Source organism: Cynara cardunculus (assembly GCF_001531365.2).
Source record: "Cynara cardunculus var. scolymus isolate 2C chromosome LG 5, CcrdV1, whole genome shotgun sequence".
Classification (NCBI taxonomy): Eukaryota; Viridiplantae; Streptophyta; class Magnoliopsida; order Asterales; family Asteraceae; genus Cynara; species Cynara cardunculus.
This window is the reverse complement of record NC_037532.1, coordinates 33804570-33811802: the sequence shown is the minus strand read 5'-3', so window position 1 is coordinate 33811802 and position 7233 is coordinate 33804570.

Sequence of the window (7233 nt, the reverse complement as noted above, 5' to 3'; positions counted from 1 at the left end):
AAAATTTTATTTAAAAATTTTATTTGTTTTTAGTTATGAAATATGTATTTGAAAATCAAATTTATTTAAAAAATTTATTTGTTTGGACTATGATCACGTTATCGATATCGTTAATTTTATAATAAAGTTCTAATCTTATAATTATTAGATTAACAGGTGTAAAATGCGTTAGGTACGAACCGCATTGCACTGTGTTTGCGGTTTTGGGATGTATGCAATGCGATTTGCGTTTGGAAAAATGCTCAAACCGCATAAACCGCATTGCACTGCGTTTGCGGTTTTGAGAAATATGCAACGCGATTTGCGTTTTGAAAAAAATGCTCAAACTGTATATTGCGGTGTAGTTTGCAGTTTGGTCACAAACCACACTGCAAACACTCCTACTAGCAGTATCTGATTTTACCAATAAGTTATGATTCAAATCTCACAAAAGATATATAAATATTATATAACTATTAAACTTTAAAAAGAAAAAAATCTCTCATTCGGTTTTTATATGATACTTTTGAAAATTTTCTTGTAAGAAAATAAATATCACGCTTTTCAAAATATCGTATTAAAAAAACTCACACGACAATTTACTTTTCGTTCTAATAACTTATTATGTATAGTTTTTATCGTTTAAGAATTAAAACTGTTGATTTTATGATTACAGTTACGTCATATTAACTGCTATAATTATTTATCAAAATTATTTTATTTTATAATGTAAAAATGTGAATTATAATTCAAAAATCATAAGATGGTGACAAATTGATGAAATGTTGAGGATATAACAACATTGAATTGTCACAATCATCACTTGTTTTTTTCTTTTACTCTTTCAATCCATAGGGTGGATTCAGCAGCAATTATTGATCAGAGGTATTTAATGTGATTTAAAGTAAAAACAAAAATGTCTGATTTTATATAATATAATAGGTTCAGTTCTTTATAAGTCCAAATTTTCATTGTTTTTTTATTTTCTGTCGTTTTTATTTAGGGGTTATTTGTTTACCTCTTAATAGTTCTATTAAGAGGTAATCTTTGAATCGTTAAGAGGTGAATCTTGTTTGGCAAAAAAAAAGTCTGTCTCTTAATTGTTCTAAAACCCTCTTAATGATTTTGTATCTTGGGCATCCCTTAACCATTAAGAGCCATAATTTCATTGTAAACAATTACCAAACAATTATATTTCATTTTGCACAATATCGTGAGAGTCTCTTAATCATTCTGACCACTTACATTCTTGTTTCCATTTTCTTGTCTGAACCAAAAGAACCCTCAAATCAAATCATCTATTTTATTTTATATTTTTTGATAAAAATATATGTAGTAGACTAAATGCACATCTATCTATTAATTTTTCTCACACAAATGAACATTAAACCTTAATTTTTTTACATTTTTTATCGTATAATTTGATCTAATCATAATATAAATAGATGTGTATATAACAATACTGATATATATATATATATATATATATATATAAAGTTTGATTTTTAGATGCTATTAGGCTTGTTCCTAACATTTTATAAGCCAGGGCGAGATATAAAAAATGGCCCTTAGTAAGTACGAAAAAAATATTTAATAGTTGTTTTTATCATCAGAAATAACATTGAATTAAAAAATAGTAGTAATTCATATAAAATCATTTTTTCGAATATTTCTAGACGCAAAATCAATCAATAATTATTTTTAAAATTTATCTACTATATCAGTTACATCGCATCGTCATTCGTTCCACCGTCAAAAGCATCTTACGATATGCCATTAATATATAGATTGACATCATTTAGGGTTGTAATGTTAACTATTCTGAGTAACACTCTATGTAAATTAATATAAATCAGTTGGATTTCTATCTCACCATAGATTAAAGTTTTTCATCACTGTTTTAAACTTTTAAGGTTAAAACACATTATTTTTAAAACCATTAATCTTAGAATCAAAAAGTCATGCTAGTTATAATTTGATATCTTATTCTTGTTTTAGATATAATACTATAAAGTGTACAATTAATATGGTTATATTTATCTTTATTTTATCAATTAATATTATAAAATCAAATTTATAATAAAAGAAATATAAATAATTAATAATACCAATAAATGCTTATTGACTAGGGTTTAGCAAAGTACAAGTTAAGGAAGCAACTTGTACTATATATATATATATATATATATATATATATATATATATATATATATATATATATATACCTGGGATCATGTAAGATCAAAAGTTTTTTGTAAGACTCGTAAGACCAATTTTCAATCATTGGATTAGATATACAATTTGAACATTCATAAACACAAAATTGCCACGAGACTTGTCAATAATCACAAAATTGTCACTGTGTAACTTTAGACCATTAGGTCATTTGTTTATAAAGTTAATTAATGAACATAAATTGGTCTTATGGGTCTCACGAAAAACCCTAGATCTAACATAAACCCAATCATATATATATATATTCTAATAATATAAAGGCCTCAACTTACTATTTATTTTTTTATTTATAAAAATAGAAAAGAAAATTATTATTTTTATTTAAAAAAACACTCTTTTTGTCCACATAAATAGGATCCAAATAAATGTGACATCGTTTTTGGTAACTTTCTATTCAAAGTTTTCGCTTTCATTATTGGGAATCATTATAATGTAAATGTGCTGATAAATTGTTTTTTGTTTTTTAATAAATTAAAATAATATTTTACATATTTAATTGATAATTTCATGGTATTGTTTATATATATATATATATATATAGGTTGGTTATTATACAACCCTTGACATTTGTGCAACCAATACAATCCAATCTCAACCGTCCAATTCATTTGATGAATATGTGATTTCATAGAAGTTTTGATTGTTTCCTAATATAAAGTATTAATCATAATTAATGAACTCTATTCATATTCCATAAATATTCAAATCATAATAAATGAACTCYCATCATTTCTATAAATATCTCAATTAATTGGGTTGCAAGGGTTGTACAAATACACAAGGTTGTAAAAGAAATATACCATATATAGAGGTGGGTTATTATACAATATTTTACATTTGTACAACCAATACAACTCAATCTCAATCATCAATTTAATTTAATGAATATGTAATTTATAGAAGTTCTGATTATTTCTTAATATAAAGTATCAATCATAATTAATGAACCGTATTCCTATTCCATAAATATTTAAATCATAATAAATAAACTCTCATCATTTTCATAAATATTTTAATTTGTTGGGTTGTACAAATGCAATAAGTTGTATTTGAAACAAATTATATATATATATATATATATATATGTGTGTGTGTGTGTGTGTGTGTGTGTGTGTGTGTGTGTGTGTGTGTTTTTAGGGGGGCGGGCCTCAGGTTCAATTGCAAAGCTTATTTAGATTATAAACTAATGAACAAATTGGTATCATCAACTAAAATTAAAAAAAAAAAATAGAAGCTAAAACACAAAGTTTAACTAGGGTGATTAGGGGCAACATTAAAATTAATTTTAATCTTTAATCACACGTGACTATTTTATTTTATTTTTTCTTTTTTTGATTATAAAACTTCTACCTTTTAATATTTAAATTAAATTATTTTTAAAAATAATTAATATTTTAATCAAACAAATTGTATCAGAAAAACAAACATTTCATTTTTTTTTACATGACATTCATTTTAATATAGTTCTTTTTTTGTTTTAACATTTTTTTACGTGAAATGATATATATATGTAATATTTATTATACATATGCATGTATATTCACACGTATATAACAATTCTTCAGTATTAATACATCAATATGACATTCATCGTGAATATATATTTTCACAATAACATTCATCATGAATATACATACTATTTATCATGAATTTTTATGTATATGCACGTTTATACAATTATTCTTCAGTATTAATACATTAATGTGAAATTCATCATGAATATATAGTTTCACCATAACGCTCATCATGAATATACATTTTTACTATAACATTAATCATGAATATATATATATATATATATATATAAACTATTCATAAATATTGGGTTTTTGATTGGTATAAGTGATTCTCAATGCATCTCGATTGGTTCCTGGTTCGTCTCAATTGGTTCCTGATTCGTCTTGATTGAAGATGAAAGTGGTAGGCTATGGTTTTAAGTACACAAACACATAATAATAAATCAATTGATAGATTATCGATCATTCTCAATGAGTTCTTGATCGGTCTTGATGGAAATTGAAGGTAGTCGGTTATGGTTTTATACACAAACACGTACTAAGTAAATGAATGGATTTTTAATCGGTCTCGATCGATCTCGATGGGTTCTCGAAGATCTCAATGAGTTCTCGATCGGTTTTGATGGTGTTGGGTTACAGTGATAAAGAACGTTGTGTCGAGTTACAGACTTACAACGTTAAGGAATGTGGTGTTGAGTTGTTGTATACATGTGCATGAACATGAACACTTATAATGAATATTACACATATTTCATTTCACATAAAAAACAGTTCAAACAAAAAAAATATCAATATAGATGTCATATCGAGAGAATAAAATGTTGATTTTTTTTATCTAATTTGTTTGATTAATGTATTAATTATTTTCAAAATTTAGTTTAAAATGATGATGTAAAAGTTTTTAATAGAAAATAAGAAAATCAATTAGTTGAATGTGGATTGAAATTGGAATAATTTTTCCCCTAATCACCTTAATTAACCATTTTAATGTAAAAGAAAAATATTTAATGTGAGTTATGGGATCAAATAGAGATGATGACTTGGATACCTCTCCTAATTTACAATCTAAATGAGGTTTGCAATTGAAATTCCATATATAAAGGCTTTCTTTTAAGAACCGTGCAATATGTGAGATCCAATATAAACCACAAATCATATTAAATTAAGGGTTAAACTTGGAAATTAGTATTTTTCTAATTTTGTATTGAACATTTAAATAAAGTTTATTGTGGGTATTTTGCCAGGTTTCTATTTCTTCTTTTATCTCTCCTCTCATTAACAACATAATATATATATATATATATATATATATATATATATATATATATATAACTAAGCCTAACACTTGTGAACACCAAATAAACTGACAACTATCACAATGTAAACACACTATGATCACTAGTGAACACAATCTAAACACAAAATGTAACATCGGTTACGCTAATTCTTAATAAAAGAAACTATTTATCCAAAAGATTTTTCCATAAAACAATCTCCAAGCAAATACGGGATATATGTTATAGATTTCCACCAAAATATAATAACATAGCCTGCAACCGATGATTTTCGGTACTATAAGTCGGGTCCAAAAGCCCAGATATATCTACCTAAAAGTATTACATACATAGGTACAACTCAAAACGATATATGCATAACAAGTACCAAAAGATATCTAGGATCTGGAATCCCACAAGCAGATCTAAACTGNTATATATATATATATATATAGTGACCTTCTTTCGAGAACCCATGAAATTGTGATAACCTTGAGACGTAGTACATCATGTTATATTTCATATGATTTTTCCATCTAAGACTAGAATTTAGAATATTAATTAACATATATTTGTTTCATAATGTGTTTGTTTCACAATTGAACCCTTTTAGGAAACAAGTTACACGTAAAAAGAGTTTCAAATTATGAATCAAATACATATAAAGTAAACACACTGTTCTCATGGTTATCACAATATATAGAGTTCTCAAATAATTAAGCCCTTAGTATTTGAACCAAGCGCTCTCTCTCTCTCTCTCTCTCTCTCTCTATATATATATATATATATATATATATATATATATAATATAGTATCTATAATTTCATAATTTAATAATTAATATTAAATTAGGATGCAAATTACATCATGTGGTGCGTCATTTCCACCATATAATAATATAAAGCAAATTCTATGATTAAATTAATTTGTAAATTTAATTCATTTATTAATTTTTATATGAGTGTAAAAACTAATCATTTGATTTTGTTTTAAACTTTGATGCTAAATGCCATTAGAAGTATCATGTGCTAACTTTTGTTATTAGTTGTAATTGTAAATAAAATTAATTTTTTTATTAATATTATTATATTTGTTAAGTTGGTTGTGTTTAAATAACTGATAAATAAAAACCTGATGCAGTTTAGGATCTAAGCAGCTCATTATATTATGTCAGATTTTTTTTGTATAATAATTACCTTAAAAGGACGATATCAGACCATATATCATAATGTATGCAAAGATCGAATTTTATACCAAGTGATTTTTGTACTAAATGAGGTCAAGGGTTTGAAGAGTTATTAAGTGAAACCCTTTGGCCCCTATTGAAAAACGACAACGCACATTCAGATAAACGTGTGTAAAGAGATCAGGGAAAAATGGTCGAGCGGCAACGGTTAGTGAAGGTTGTTTGAGAAGACTCAAATCGTGTTAATGGTATTTGAAGCATTCACCCATCCGTTTATGTGAAAAAAGAGAGATAGTAAGGAGTAAAGTTTAAGCGTTGATGCTTCTCCCATTAAGTCGCTAATTCGAGTCTCCTCAAAGACGCAAGGGATTTTCCTTTATTGTTATATTCAAGGTCGATCTGGATTAGTCGAGGTGCGTGCAAAGCTGGTTCAGATACACACAATTATAAAAAAACCGAGAGCAAAGGTTTAGAACTAATGCACGAGTTCTCACGTTATAATCAAGGTAATTGTTATACAAAATTTCATACCTAAACATATGACCAGTGACATGTATTGTCACATAATATTTTAATATAAAAGGCACTCTCATCTGAAAGCTTAAGCTCAACTTGCCGATCTAAAAAGAGGCTTAACATTCGGACAGGGGCCCCGTATCATTCAGGTCCTCTAGAATTCGGAAATTAGATTAAGTGAAGATGCCTTAAGGATTTGTTTGCTGGACAACCAAAATGAATTTCATTGATTTACAAGTCTCATAATGTAAAAAAAAAAGTCTCATGATGTATTTGTTATTATTTTATATGTTTGTATATGATTTTGAAAACTGAAATTGTCCGACTGATTTCAATCATTAATGATCAATTCATGAGAACACGAGAACATGTATATTACTTGTGATTTTATACTAAAAATTACTTGTAATAAAGAAACATTCAACCCAAGGGCGTGTGCACATTTTGCTCGACGATGTATGCATTCTCATGTTATCGTAAATTGATCTTGTTTTTGTTTGATCTTTTATATATATATATATATATA